Source organism: Homalodisca vitripennis, chromosome X (assembly GCF_021130785.1).
Source record: "Homalodisca vitripennis isolate AUS2020 chromosome X, UT_GWSS_2.1, whole genome shotgun sequence".
NCBI classification, from domain to species: Eukaryota; Metazoa; Arthropoda; class Insecta; order Hemiptera; family Cicadellidae; genus Homalodisca; species Homalodisca vitripennis.
The window spans coordinates 139938998-139955702 of NC_060215.1; the positions used below are offsets into that span (position 1 = coordinate 139938998).

Here is a 16705-nt window from a genome sequence, read left to right on the forward strand (position 1 = left end):
AGATATCAAAGTGTTATATATCAAAATGCTCGGAAATATATGTAGAATCTAAAAAAATATAAAACTAAAATTTAATTTTTTTTAAATTTTTTGACTACAAGGTTCCCTTAAAATTAGGACCTTTTAAATGTCACTTTAAATACAATGATTAGCAAAAACATGGAGGAGTGCAGGCAACGTCATGGACCTCTGTAATACGTAGCTGTACAAGTAAACAGCTGTGGCCTGGTATCATGGACGGAGGAGTGGGAAGTACAACAAGGTCCACCAAACAACGGAGCTAGACAGCAAAATGGCGGTGGCCTGGGCTGGCATAATAGACTGAGGAGTGCAAAGGGTTAATTTACTAGTTGCATGTTATGGCCATTTTTTTGCGGATAAGGGGTTTAAAATGAATTTAACTCTAATATTATAAGTTTGAACTATTCTTAAAAACAAAATACTTGATTTGAAATAAATCATCAAAGTTATTCAGCTAAATTTTAAAAGTGAACAATACGTTCCGGGAGAACGGGCCTTTTGAAAAGATTCTGTTCCCGATGACTAGTTCACCTAACTGACCCGTTCAGACCCTTGACTAAAGACAAATTTTATACCCTACTTAAGTAATCTGTTGAGGAACAATTTTTTCCTTTTCCCCAGTAACAAGTAAGTACTTTACATAATATGTTGTTTTGTGTAGTAATCTTTGAATGACATCATATTCAATACTATATAACACTTCATAACTATATAACCCTGTAATTTGTTTTGAAATGTTGAAGCTGCAATTATAAAGTTTCTTGTACAACCACAGAATTTACTGTTGTGCCTTTGACTATTTTAACCTGGAAGTGGGAATCGGAATTGCCCAGAGTGGCAGATCAATTTTTGCCTTTGTAAGGAGATTCATTAAATTGCACATAATGGCTGCAGTATCATAAGCGGTCACCAACACAATGTAATCTATTAGAAATATCCAAACTATTGAATATAAAAACCTTTGACCATAGATATTTATAATTAGCAATTACCAGCTGGTTTTATTTACCATAATAATATTGTTGAAAATGAATTTAATGAAATAGGCTATTTAAGTTCTGTGCTCAAACATAGTATAAATAAAGGGTATCAGTAGGGATAACAGCCGGAATAGCCAATTGAAATTTCAACATTATTAATGTATTCTGCTCATCTTAAACAAAAATATATTTATGATTTAATAAGGGGGTCAAAATTAACTTTGTTTTTCAATAATTGAAATGTAAATATTTGTGTACTGTGCTTCTTGTTATTTATGATTTTCAGCGTTATCTGCTCCTGGTAGCTTATCTGAGTGTTCTGAGCTCAGAACAGCTTAGTTATGCACCGTCTACCATACCGCTTAGTCTCTTTAACTAGGGTGTGTATTACTAAATCACGGAACGTTAACTTTAATGTAGTTAATAAGTTTTGAAAATTTTTTATATGCTTGATTGGCGGATTAACCCTTTTACTGCCGACGTCCGATATGTCGGACGTCTGTTTTTTTTATTGTTACTGGCTACTGTTATGTTCAAATGCTGAAATATTCTGCATTTTGGTTGTTTAGGAGCAAAGGATAATGAAAGAAGCCATTTTAAGAACTTTGGATTTCTATTTTCGTCGTCTTTGACTAGAATTCACGAACTACCTCGACAGCTGTCAAAACCAGTTGATCGGGTTATGTTACTGAAATCTTCGTTCATTGTTGTTGTTTACAATGTTATTGAAAGTTTTTTGAAGTGTTACTTTTGTTGATCAAGGATAAAATGAGTAAAAGAGTTACATCTAACTTTCCTGTGAGTGAGGGAACAATAATTAACAGTCTAATCGATGGTGGTGTACAAGTGCAAGACGAACTGAGTGACGATTTCCTTCAGAATTTGTCAGATTTAGATGCAGAGAACGAATCTGATATTAGTGTTAGGGCTATTGATGACAATCAAAGTGATGTGGATGACACTGATGACGATCCTGACTTTATCTTACCATCAGATAATGAGGAGTTATTAGATAGTGAGGGGGATGTGGCACAGATAAGTTTACCTTCAACTTCCACTGGTAGGCCTAGAGGAGGCCTACTAGTTTTGGGAAAATCCTCATACTGCAGCTATGTTTCAAGGTAGCACCTTCAAATTTGGTATATGTTCTAAGCAATTGCTCTAGTTTATAATGATATGCTCATAATTTTAGTATAATTTTAAAAATAAATTATCAGATGCCAAACACAATTTTTATTTTTTTACTTACATAATTTTTAAAATTAAATAATGAGTTTGTTTCAAATTAAAATGCTATTTTATTATTTAAAAAACAGCATTTAAATACGAGTAAATAAAATAAAATTTCATGCAAATCTAATGAAAAATAAAAAAGATACAGAATTTTTTGTAAATGAATGCACGACAGCGATTTTCCTCCTTGGCAATTTTGACTGGTACAATAAAAAAATGGCCGGCAGTAAAAGGGTTAAGTGAGCAGTTAAACTATTATGAAATTAATTTATTCCTTTTTAATTGGTATTGTTTTTTTTCAGAGAGACTATAAGTTCGCTGTGGAATCATGTGTTCTATAAAAAGCATGTGGAAAACTTGGACAAGATGAAGAAGATACACCAGCTTATATGGCTGCAATGTATTAAGGTCATGAATAAAGTAAGTATTTTCAGTTTTTTGCCGTTTTCGGAAAATTTAATTTTTTTAACATAAAAGGAACATAATCTCATAAACTATTGCTGATATTAATTTAAAATTTTTACACAGTGTGTAGGTTGCTATGATACATATACTGAGTTTTTTCACTGGATATAGTTAATATTTGTGTATTTTAAAAAATATAATAAAAAAAAAATTTAACATATGTATCAAGAGTTACTTAAACAGAGCTAAAAAATTCAAGTCTGTACTACATACAGTTTCTGAGAAAATGTTCCTTATATTAACATTATGAAGATGGGCGTTCCGGATCCCCTTAAATTAAATAAAAATGTAATATATATTGAGCAATTTGATATTTCAAACTTCAAATTACATGTCATAATGTAGGAAAGTAATACATTAGGCTGATCATCCAAATCAGCATGCTTATACTCCAGGAAGATCATGTGACAGCCCTGCATATCAATTGGTATGAAGTATTGAGAAGGCGCTGGTAGCCAAAGTAGTAGCCATAGGTGTCTTTCTGGACATCAAAGAAGCTTTTGACAATACAGGTTTTCAGGCGAATGTCAATATGGTCTCGAGGTGTGGTATTGGTGGTAGCTAGTCTGGCTAGCATCCATAAGGTTGTCCAGATTTAAGTGATACATCGGTTTTTGCTGTACACAGTGTAGGTTCAACAGGAAGGCATAAACCAACCAGAAGTGAACCCTCCTAGAGGATAAAATAACATCACTAAAACAGTTTTGTATCATATGTACAGGGATGCTACAGGTCAGGGAAAAGTCAGGGAAAAAACAGGACTGGAAATCAGGGAAAAGTCAGGGAATCCGGTCTCAAGTCAGGGAAAAGTCAGGGAATTTCGACGTTGGTCAGGGAAAAATATAAAATCCCTTTACACAAATAAACTTACTGCCGCCGCGCCGAGTCCAAGCCTGCAGACGACGTGGCGCATATTTTACTTCTGTGTTGTAAAAGATCATTTGATCAAAGATGATTTGAACAAATTATTCTAATTTTCTTTTTCTATTCATAGCCAAATTTAGAACTGTCAGTTGTGTTTTATGTATGAAAATGAAAGTTCAGAGTCTTCTCTTTTCATTGATATGTTATGTTGTTTGTATGTGTTGCCTTATATGTTATGATGCAATGTAGCCTTAAACATTAAATCATAAGTTGAAGTGAAATAGAACAGGATAATCGGAAATCCTATGGCTCCCACCTTGCAAACAAGGGAAAACATCGGAAATCCAATGGTTACCACTTCTCGGATTTAGGTTATGTCAAAGGTACAACACCATTACATACAACCAAATAAAGTATTTGGAATAAAAATATGCAATTAAAAAAACACGACTTATATAATATGCTATGATAATAATAAAAGCATGTCAATAACTAAAACATGTTAGATTTGAATAAAAAATATAAATACATTTTAACCGCCCATTCTTTTATTACAATGTTTTTAGTAATAATTTTATCCTGTCTTTACTAATGGGATGTTTTCAGACTGAACCTCTGAAGAATTTGTGAAGCCAACAATATAATGTGCTACTTTGCACAAACATTCAAAGAAGTAGGGGTCAAATGGAAGAATATCTATCCAAAACACTTCGAAAATGCTGTCTAAAATGTACGAGAAAGAAAGATGACAATTGGAGGGGCAGCTAGGCACTTTGAGGTAAGAAGCCTACTTTGATGTACCATTTGAGTTAACCTGGTTAATAATTATACAACTGTTATAAATATTGTCAAATGAAGCCTAGGCTAGTATTTACTCATGGAAAACAACTTTTACTCTTGGATTACAATTTAGGTGTTGTAAATAAGCATTACGGCCTAACTAAAACGTAAATAATGTTTCTGACATATGATAATGCCAAAGCCAATAATAAACCAATTGCTCTTTCTTGGGAGGCCAATTAAAGTGCTAGTAAACAATAGCTCAGTGAATTCAGAAAAGGCACCGAGAAAACCCGTCTCTTAAAAAGCTGCAGGCAACCAGTTTGGCACTGTCCACAGTGTTTAATAAGAGACAATTTCGTTCCAAATGTCGTTCCACAACCTCCAATTATCGTTGCTGCTAAAGGCAAAAAACAAGTATAACTCTGGCTTTAATAGCACCCGAGAAGGTAATAGTCACCCCACCATAAGCCAGACTTAACCTTACACTTAGATCCTACCTGTACTACAGTAGAGTCTCATTTATCCGTTCTTCTGAGTTATCCGATCTTCTTGGGGAATTCGTCATGTAACATGATTTTATGCAATATGTCCCATTGTTACAGGTACTGTACGCAGCACATTCCCGTGCAAGGCAACCCATTTATTTTACACGATTGTGCGTCTTATATTTGTGCGCCAAGCGACGAGTTGGTAATCTCACTTTCTCTTTATTTTGGTGCGCTGCAGTCTTCAGTGCGTACGTAGCTCTTTCACTGAGAGGTCGTCTTGTGCATTATTTCCTTGTTTCCTTTCTGCCATTTTGTTAGACTGTTGGTCGTGTTTTGATTTTATTGTGTCTAAAAGTTGTGGCAATGGCTTCAAAAGGTAAAAAGGTAGCTGTTTCAATGGAAGAAGAACTGAAAGCCTTGAAGAGACTAGACCAGAGGTTCCCAAACTGTGTGCCGCAATGCCGGCCAAGAGTGCCACAGAACTCGATAAAAATAAATTTAATTTAATTTAAACGGTCCAAAAAATTAATAGGCCCCAAATTAAGATTTTCGGTACCCATCTTGCAAAAAATGTACGGTACTCTAACATCTGTGTTATGAACTCCTTGAAAGTTGAGGAAAACTATGTGAGAGTTCTGTTGTTGTGAATCGGCAGTCTTCTTCAAACTTCTCATCGACTTTAGACACAATTTCATCAGTCACAATGCTTGGCCATCCACTTTGTTCGTCATCATGCACATTAGTTCGGCCATTTTTAAACCTCATGCACCACTGACGCACTCCACGTTCAGTAATCACATTGTTCCCATAAGTCAACAAAAACTTTATTAATGACCGCACTTCATCTCGCTTAATTTTCAATGTATAACACATTTGAACTGCTATTGTAAAACAGCAGGAGGAGCGACAGTAACCTCTCTCTAGCATGGCTAGATAGGCACTGAACGGAGAAACACCCTGACATCAAAATGGCCTTGGAGCGAAACGTAATCTACTTTCTGGACAGCCCTCGTATTTTTTCCACTATGTAAACAGGTGTTTTAACCCTTTGAGTGCCAAGTATTTTTTGAGTGGGTATACTGAAAAGTGCCAGGTATTTTTCTAGTGGGTGTACCTAAAAGTGCCAGCCCTTTTTCAGGCATTTTGCAAGGTTTTAGTAAAAAATTCACAGTTCGATTATTTAATAAGCTATCAATATGATTCTTTTTTTATTTTTCTCTGAAAACTCTGTTTAATTAACATAAAATAACAAAGTTACCATAACACTAAATTTAGAAATACCAAAAATGGACTTACCTAAAAAAATTCAAAAATATTTTTTAATTTCATTTTTCAACCAAATTATTATGACCAAAAAAATTCATATCCTTTTCTTAGTCCATATCACTGGAAAGTGTATGCAATTGTCTGTAAATCTTAAAAAATTTATATTATTATCTTCAATAATGAGTAGGGTAAGTTATACAACTTTTAAGAAACTATTGTCACATCGTTTCTGGTAGCTATGGCAACCAAAAATGTTTATATGTGAGTTTCATAATTTAAAGTTTGATCGGAAGTGTACTATAACAATTTATTTTGAAAAGAACGATTCTTCACAAACATTTCAATATGATATTATTTAAAAATATTAAAGGTTACAATTTTTAGTGACTTTTTCCCAAACGTCCGGTAAAATCGGATGTCGTCACTTTTCAGCCAACTTTTGTCGTCCGGTAAAATCGGATGTTGGCACTCAAAGGGTTAATAGATTCCTAGATAATTAAGTAAAGCTACATATTTGATCAATCTTAATCTTGAACACTTATGTATGTGTCTTCAAAAAAATTTTTTATTAAAACTGGACTAAGGTGCACACCCTTCCCCCACCCATAAGTATCATACAAGTAAGCAAGAGAAATTTTCTTTTTCAGTAAATACAATGACTCACTGAGGTTTTCATCTAGTGATATCGCAGATAATCATTCGTCCCCAGACCACGTCACTTTCACCCGGAAGGCAGAATTTGACTCAGTGTTAAAAGTCACTCACTATGAGTGTTGTATTTAATTTTTGTTAATACCAATTGTATTTTATGATGATAAGTTATTTAGATGAAGATTGAGAGAATTTTATTTCTTTAAAATGTGTTAATAAGTTTATTTTTGGATGGAAAGGATGATATATTGTCTAATTCCTGTCTACAGGTATTGGTGCAGTCAGGTTCATCAACAACGGAGTGTTCATAAATATCAAGTTGATGGACTATAAGTTCGCCGTGTAATCGTGTTCTTGAATAATCAAGAAAGCTATTCCATGTGATCAGAAATTACACCTTGGTTTGTAAGTATATACAAAGTTATAGTTACGTTAGTTTTGCTTATTTATTGAACCTTTGTTTTTTTAAACTGTTTATTAGTTTGTTGATAGTTTGATTACATTTTTATGCATTATTTTCAAATTTATTTTTTTTTTCACCAGAAACGAGATTCATGTTATAAGTTATTGCTATTGTTTTTCTGAACAAAACAATATAAGGTGAAAATGACAAAATAATGAATTTAGTACATTAACAGTGGAACTACTTTTCTTGCAAGATAGTACAGTAGAGTCCTGCCAATCCCAACTAATTGGGACCGAATACTGTTCGGATTCGCAGGAATTCGGATAGGCGGGTTTCACAAATAATAATGATATCAGTGATTATTGGCTTGTAAACAAGTGATGGTCATAAGGGAGGGGCAGTGACCTTGTTCATGCGTTGATGCCTAACTATTCCTCCCCTCTCACGTTCCAAACATTAGTCGTATTTACGTTAGTGTTAACTCTAGTGTTGTTTCATTAACTGTGTACGCTTATAGCAAATTTATTGTAAAGATTTGTTCCGTGAGTATTGAGTTACTGTACCGAGTGAGTGTGCCTCTTTTACTTATGTTCTTAGTCCTTGACGTCAACTGTTTAACATAAAATATGGCAAGTAAACGAAGTAATTCTTCGTGTACACAACAAAAACTTGAAGTGTTAAATAGACTGGACAAAAGAAAAAGTGCTAAAAATTTTTAGTCAAATATGGTGTCAGAAAAGCAACGATTAGCGACTGGAAAAAGAATTGTGTTAAAATTGAGCAGTTTTGTTCTGCTTTGAGTAAAAAAAACTCTTGAAAAAACGACTCTGTCTTCATATGAAAAACTTGATGAGGCCTTATTCTTGTAGTCCACTCAACAGAGACAGAAAGGAATCCCTTATTTCTGGTCCTTTGGTAAAAGAACAGGCGCTTCAACTAAATATAATTATGGATGGTGATCCTTCATTTACAGTTAGCTGTGGTTTTTTGGATCGTTAGAAGAAAAGGCATGGAATTAGACATCCAACAATTGCTGGGGAGGAGCTTCCAATTATCTAAAAGAATTTGAAGACCTTATTTCTTCTCAAAATTGCTTGCCGCAGCAAGTTTATAGTGCAGATGAAACTGTACTGAATTATAAGGCTCTGTCTACCAAAAGTCTTGCTTCTCAAAAAGAGAAATCTACCCCAGGGCTTATAATGGATAAAGAATGTCTAACTGTCTTAGCTTGCAGCAACACCTGGACAACAAACAAATTTCTGCTGATGGTAATAGGTAAATCGGCAAAACCATAAGCGTTCATAAACATTAACATTAACTCACATCCCGTGAATTATAAAATCAAAGAAAAGCTTGGATGGAATGCGACTTGTTCAAGGTATGGTTTGATCAACAATTTGTCCTGTAACTGCCCCTGATTTCAGTTTAGTGTTATTTTACGTATCCAATGATGGCATAAGCTTTGTCAGCTGCATCAAAGAGGAGGTTGACTTATGATCATAACAAGACCACGTGATGTCCGTAGAACAATAAAATATTATTCATCACTAAAAAAGTAATTCAACTTTTAATGTTCTATATTTTGTTATTTGTCATTTCCACCTATTGAAACCTTATAGTGTATTGTTCAAGATGACGAAAGCAACAGGTTAGTAATGTGAAACTCCTATTTTGCTGTTCTGGCCGTTAACTTCACAATTGCCAAATAACATATTCGCTGCGGGTACAATATTGTTGTCATGCAATACTGGCGCGCCATGCGGGTGACAACACTAGCAGACATCTGCTCGCTTGGCCGCCATCTGCTCGCTTGGCCGCCATCTGCTCGCTTGGCCGCCATCTGCTCGCTTGGCCGCCATCTGCTCGCTTGGCCGCCATTGCCTCAATGTGAGCCTAGAAGTTGCCGTCGAACATTGTGCCGTTTGCCGCGTATTGTGCCTTTTTCAACCATTGTTTATTCGCAATCCGTTCATGGTTCGCCATTTTCGTTCGCTAGCTGTGCTGTATTGTTTATTGTGTATAGTGTAAGGTACTGTGTATGTGTGTTTATTAATGTATTTAGGCAATATGGAGGATGACAATGAACTAGTGGAAGACTTTATGAGTGGACACTGTAGAATTAACATCCTGATTCAGGGGGATCCTCTGCACATGATCTCTGATCAGTGCCACAAACGTTTTTTTTGACAAACCCTTTAGGATTGTGATACCTCCTAGGGATGGTTGGTCGGAGGGAAGGAAACCTGTTCCACCAGCGGAGCTTAAATGGTTTACAGACGGCTCTAAAACAAAAAGCGGCACAGGCGCTGGAATTGTGGGGGTGAGACCATGCAGGGAGTTGGTGGCCCCTATGGGTCCTTATCCTACAGTTTTTCAGGTGGAGGTAGAAGCCATTGTGGAATGTGCCCATGAGAATCTTTGTCTGCGATATAGGAGTAAGACAATCAATATTTTCAAGGATAGTCAGGCAGCACTGATGGCGCTGGACTCTTGTGTGTTCAAATCCAAACTTGTCTGGGATTGCTATCAAGTCGTTTCTTCCCTTGCCAGGGGTACATTAGAATTTAGTACAGTTTACAGTTTGTTTGTTGTGTTTGGAAGATTCCTTCCATAAGAATTTACAGCCCTACTAAAATATGATTATACATAAGTGATTAATAATATAGCTGTTTATTCAGTAAATGCAAGACAAATGAAAAATAATCCAGGACGTGTCAAATGATATACATGTGCAAACGAATTAATTTTCCCTATTATTTACAAAATGCATTAAAGATTATAACCATTTGGGTGTTAGCTGGAAATAACATGACCCGGAACCCACTGTAGTAGGTACTATGTTGTAATTTGTATCAGGGACAAGATAGGGGAGATCTAGATTTCATGTCGCCCAGGGCAACAATATCAAATAGCACCCCTCAGTTTTCAAAAACCTATTTTTCGTATAAATAGTAGTCAAATGTGTTTTAATGACTGTGTTCTAATTGTTGTTATTCTTTTTTATAAGTACATACATTCATAAATTAATTTCAAGTTTTAATACTGTATTTATTCAGAGGTTAAAATAAACGAAATAATCAACTTGCTGCATCATTTTATTTTTGATATAATTTACATTACAATGCTGAAATTAAACACTAACTTAATATTCAACTTAACTTAAAATCAGAACTAATAAATTGTAGGAACACGATTTAAATTTTTAAAATGCCACTAAATAGATGTAAACACATTATTGAGAAATACAACTAACTTATTTTGCGTGCTCTTCTAGAAGCAAATGTCTTCATATGAAAGTTTATTGCTAACCCGTGTTCAGTGTCCATTATACTAAGACACTGTATAATAACCACACCGATAATACTCTTTTTGAAAAAAATTAAGGTTTATTTTAAATGGTCTACAACTTTGTAAATGATTTTTCATTCACATTTAGATTAAAGCGTTGCAATCTGGATTTTTGTTCAGTTATGTTTTTAATTTAATGTTTTTTTGAGATACCTTTCTTGAAAACAGGAAAATACTCAAGTATACTTGTCATATTTATCATTATTTCCGGCTGTGTTTATAGAGCATGTTTACAAAGTTGCCCGAAAAAACTCTATTAAAAGACTAAAGAGACTACTTTAAATTATCATATTTACGCATGTTTTACATTTTTCGCATATTCCGGTAAAGCATCTTTAAGGACTATGAATATTAAATTTATAAAATGAACTCAAACAAATACTGATTGCAATAACGGTGACTATGTAACTTGCTGTCCCAAGAATGTGTTGGTTACAGGACAACTTTTGGTTATGTGTTATTTCACAATTAAGTAAGTGAAATAAAAATTGCTCCGTCATGTTTTATGAAAGCTATATATCATTATCTCCATCGCTCAGAGGCATCACAGCTTCAATCCAAGTGCCAGTCCATGGTAATATTTGGTTGCTATGGAAAGAATCATGTATATCAAGTAACTGATACAATGTTTACCATATTATTAATAATTAAAAATAGAATGAGCTTTCTTTTAATTTATAGCAAAAAGTAAGACTAATACTGATGTTCAAGTAAAAAATTGTATTAATATGGTGGCTAATCATAAATAATCAAAAAGTTATGCTATGGTAACTGTTGAAAATTAACTGTTGTCACCTGTTTACTATTCTAATTTAACACAAAATGATTATGTTAATATTAATAGATCTTTTTTTTTACTATTGTTGTACATTGGGTTTACCGTTGGAAGTGAAGTGAAATAAAAAAAATTTGCATTGAATTAAATTGAATATTCCTCTACATATGTTTTCTATACTGTCTGGGAAAAAGTTTAGCCCTAAAATGAGCAGCTACATACTATACTTGTGATTTTCCAGCTGCAGTACGCACTTCTAGACTAACAATACACATTTCTCAATTTCTAAAATATGATCAAAGCTATTTTTTAAACTTTGACACGACTATGTCATGTCGGTGCTCTCTACCGGTCGGTCCACAGAGCAAACCCACCCCCAATCTTAAGTCCATCCCTGATTGTAATTGCTTTTGAGTATTTCATAATGACCCAGGAGGACTCAAGGTTATTTAAGTATAATTGGAGTAGATTTAAAGCACTAAAAATTATCCTTAGAGCTTGATTTTGGACATAATCCAGTTCACTGAGGAGATTTATTGGTAGTTGATAAAAAAATAAGCTTTAGTTTTGATCTATTTATGCCATTGAAGGCATTAATTAATAGCTGAGGGTGTGTGTCTTTTCTATTACAGGCAAGAGACGATGATATGCAATCCTCCAAACATTGCTTTGCAATTTTTTTAATATGAGCCTTAAAAGTAAGTTTTCTATATAAGGTAATACCTATAATTTTATAAATCTTAATGTGTTCTATATAATTTAATTATTGATAAACAGGTTTTATATGGTAGGTGGTTGCCTTCTCTTGGAAAATACTATGACTCTACTTTATATTGAATTTGTACTGATAGAGAGTGAGTGAAATATTCTACTGTCACTGCGTTTTGTGATAAATAATGAATATTAGTTATTTCTTTGTGGCTAAAGATTGTCATATTATTACATACAAAATAAACAGAAGATTGTTAAGAGTGGCATTTAGAAGATGCAAAATTTTACTATAAATAATATATATTGAGATGCTTGTACCAGTAAGCAGAGAACAGCAATCTTGCTTCAACTGTCAGTAGTGAGGCATCGCATGGAACTTATTCCCAAGTTCATGAAATGAATATAATCTTTTTATTTTACTATTGAGTTGAAAAGCTTATGGTTACATACAGTTGTGCTGATGGTCATATGTGTGTTCAGGATTTCACTGATGGTGGTGCTATGACTGGCCTCAGGGGAGTGTAAGTGGGGTAGTAAAATGAGGAAGTGGAATTTCCAGAAGGTTTATGAAAATGTATAATCTCTCTGTATCAATCTGAAAATTGTGCAAATAAACTTATATTTAATTTAATTGTGTTGGATTATTTATTTTAGTACTTGTCATCTATCACCTGTTTAATTTCTGTTATAAATTCACTTATGAACTTGTTGATTTAACTAAATTTTAATATACGTATCTTCCTTAGTTTTAACTATCACTTATTATTTATTTTAATGTTACATTATGGTCAGATTGCTATGCCTTTTTAATGTTTATTATAAATTGTTGTAAGTTTGTTGTTTAACCGTTTTTATTTGGTTTAGGCTTAAGTCGTTACAAATTGTTATTGTTGGTAAAGGTGTTGCGTATGGTTTTATTAAGTACGTTCTCTAATTCTACATTGTAAATAATTATGACATAACACATAATTCAGTGTATTAGTTATTTATTATAAATTTTGACAACACCTATTGCATGTATAATGCTGAATGATGAATAAAGATGATTGATTGATAAGTTAAAATCAACTTGACAATAAATAAAATTAAAATGAATTAAAACCAACACTATAAAAATCCTGGAAATTGTAGACATGCAGATATTAAAATAGTCTTAAGTACTGACCTTAACTACTTTAAAGCCAAAGCTCTATTACACTGTGGTAAGACGTTAAACAATTTTATGCACATACAACTAAAACTATTTTGGGTGCTACTGTACATGCACCGGACTGTACTAATGTTGTGCCTTTGTCTGGTTTCATAAACGTGACGGTCAGTTGATCTGAAATACCTAGGAAGGTTACATTTGATGTACATAACAGTATACAGTACATGCAGAGATGGCAGGATGAAAATTCTAAGGCTAATAAAGAGAGGTCTACAATGTCAGTCTTCCAGAAATTAAACGCACAACTCTATTTGTGGGTCTTCAGCATAGTGTCAGGTGTAACGCTATCTGTTAGGGACCGCAGCACGAAAGTCCCTTGGCCAAACAAGTAGCAACACTGTTAATGTTATGCCATTTGGGATTAGATTGCAGTGCGATTCCTAAGAATGTAAGCAAGGCATCATCCTCATTTCTGTAGTCAAGGTTAATCTTGAGAACTTGGGCTTTTTCACTATTTAACCTCAATTTATTTGCGCAAAACCAACTTAATATAGAAGTCAACTTTATCAACCACTAGCTTATAGCATTAGAGGTCTAAACACATAGGCCTAGATTATTGCAGATAAAATACAATTTGCAATACAATTAGCAAGTCAATAATTTATTAGTTTCTAACAAGTGTATAAGTTGAGAGTGTACCAGAATTCCAAGACCTTTGACTTTATAGGTATGATGGAGATCTGTCTAAAATTGGCACATTGTAACAGATCAGTATTACACAGTTCAAACTTTGAAGAGTTTCCGGTAAATTGGGATGCGGATACAGTCAGATCAACTCTAGTAATATAGTCTTTTTGTTGACTGTGATGCCGAATTGCATGTGAAGGTTAAAATAATTAATAACAAATTATTAAATTGTAACAGTTACAAAAGATATTCATATTTTATAAACAGTATTAACAAGATATTAAAATTTAAACGTAGTAGTTTGGGTCCGAGACTAAAAGTGCAGGGAACCATTTCCGTCAACCCTGGTTCTCATCCAACTTTGTTCTCTTTCCTGCCTTGTTGTTCATGACAGTGGGACATGATAGTGTGAGTATGAAGCAATAGTTCAATTCCTAAAAAAATACTTTTGCAGTGATATCGAAGTGAATCAATATACAGTTATTGAAATGCTTGTTTTTTATTAAATTGCCGTAAAACGGTTTATTTCATTATTCCGTAATTTTCTTAGTACAACGTTAGGAGGATATCTCTACGCACTGGTTCTATTTTGTAAGCCTTTGAGTAGAATGAAAAATAACAGTCTGCTGATTTTGTCAGCTGTTGCTGCGCTTGCCGAGCTGTACTTTGTTGTAGTTTTCGTCTGGGTTAGTTATTGTTCGGTCGCGACGTATTGTTTTTTTTTGTGTGTTATTATTCACTGTGCTATAGATTCTTGCTTCTTGTGTGTGTATTTTCTATTTGATTATGAGTTGCTACAGTGCCTTAGAGCACTTCAGGAGGCCTGTAGGGGGAGGCAGAAGAAAGAGGGTAGCGCAGCAATCAGAATCTGACTAAGTTTCTTTAGTCAAATGTAAATATGTATATATATATATATATATATATATATATATATGTATATATATACATATGTGTATATAAACAAAAGGAACAAATAACATTTTTTTATTATTCATAATTATTATAACAGACATTAGCTTTTGTGAGGTTATATGTACATCCAAACCAATATTGTTTGAGAAGTGTTTACTTTGAATGTGTACTTTGGTGTGCGGAACATTTTTTAGTTTTTATATTTTGTGTGTGTAGTTTTTGTTCATAAGGCTTTGAAGTGACATTTTTACTGTCCACAATGAAATCTGAAACAATTTGTATATTTTGAAATATTTATAACCATGTTTTAAAACACATTTACAACCTTGCCACCTAAAAAAAAAAAAAAAAAAAAAAAAAAAAAAAAAAAAAAAAAAAAAAAAAAAAAAAAAAAAAAAAAAAAAAAAAAAAAAAAAAATCTACTATTCATCAAGACTTTTTTTTAGAGAAAAGTGGTAATTGTTTTGAATTATCTTTATTTCCTAAAGCATGTTTTTTTTGAAAAAAAATTATATATAACACATGATCTTTAAATGTATATTTGTATCTAAAAAGTGGCTTTTAAGAAACCATGTATTTTGCTTCAAAACAGCCCAGCACTTTAAAGTGATTTAATTACCACTTGGAAGGTTAAAAACAAAACAAAAACTGGTGAACTCAATGACCACGTGTTTACTATTCGGTCCTACAAATAAATTTATTGGAAAATTAAATGACTCTTGATATTCCCATAGAGTACATCAGTGGTAATTTGAATCTTATTGACATTTGACAGCATCAAACCTTATTTTACGAGAGTGAACACAATTTGAGGTTGTTCAAATTTAATGAAATGTGACACTGAGAACGTGACTTTATAACCATCCAACATACAATATTACTTATTATATTAAAATTATTACAACCACGACTTAACACCGGGCTTACACAAGGTAATTAGTGAGAGGCAACATCGATCCTATACAAACAGCTGCACCAACCTCACGACTTATTTCTGGTCTTGTACAAATGTCAACAACAATGACGGTTAATGCGTACCGACTACACAAAGCGGTTGTATAAATGTGGGGAAAAACCAATCTTACTTAACATGTATTCATGGAACCTTTTTTATGTACAGTTACATCTTTGATTTTCTGTCTACTAAATTATCTAGAATTATTTTTTTTATTGAGATGTCTATCTTGCTGCATAAGTGAAAATTATGTTCGGACTGCATATTTTGGATACTTTCAGTCAATTTTGAGATACGGATTAATACTGTGGGGAAATAGTGCTAGAGTTCAGGAAATACTGGTGCTTCAAAAGGAAGCTGTTAGAATTGTTGGTAAAGCTGAATATCTTGATCATTGTAAACCTGTTTTCATTAACCAAGGAATACTTACAATAGTTAATTTATATTTGTTTGACTTATCTGTTTACATTTTAAATAATAAGGACTTAATAAACCATACACAAACACATAATTATAACACACGAAACAAAAATAACATTTTAATTGAATATTGTCGACTGAGCAAATCTTTGAATAGTCATGTTATAATTGGCTTGAAGGTGTATAACAAATTGAAACATTTGATAGAAAAATACCCTCTTAAAATTTATAAAAATAAACTTTATGAATGGCTGTTAAAAAACCCTTTATATAATATTGATGAGTTTTTTTTCTATTAACAAAATAGACTTTTAATGATTGTTTTAAAATAAACTCATAATACAACTAGTATAATTTTCAACTAGACAATTAATGTCTTATATTGTTAGATATATATAATATTTATGTATTATACTTATTAAATATTATTTAGAGACAATGCTATTTAGTCTGTAGCTGAATTAGACTTTGTCAATGCATGTAACATGTTTTACGACAAATAAACGAATTTATTATTATTATATTTACTCAGCTGAACTTCGGCAAAAGACCCTAGACTAATACATAGAGGTAATAAGTAAGTCAAAATA

General features: G+C 33.1%; 1 long non-coding RNA gene across 1 annotated transcript; it reads left to right on the plus strand.

Annotated features, from left to right (window-relative positions):
• Positions 1-256: 256 nt before the first annotated feature.
• On the plus strand, positions 257-12622 carry LOC124369919. The gene is made up of 5 exons (XR_006923129.1): positions 257-648; positions 2537-2654; positions 4170-4341; positions 7021-7156; positions 12472-12622. It is a non-coding gene; the product is annotated as an uncharacterized LOC124369919 (long non-coding RNA).
• The last annotated feature ends 4083 nt before the right edge of the window (positions 12623-16705 follow it).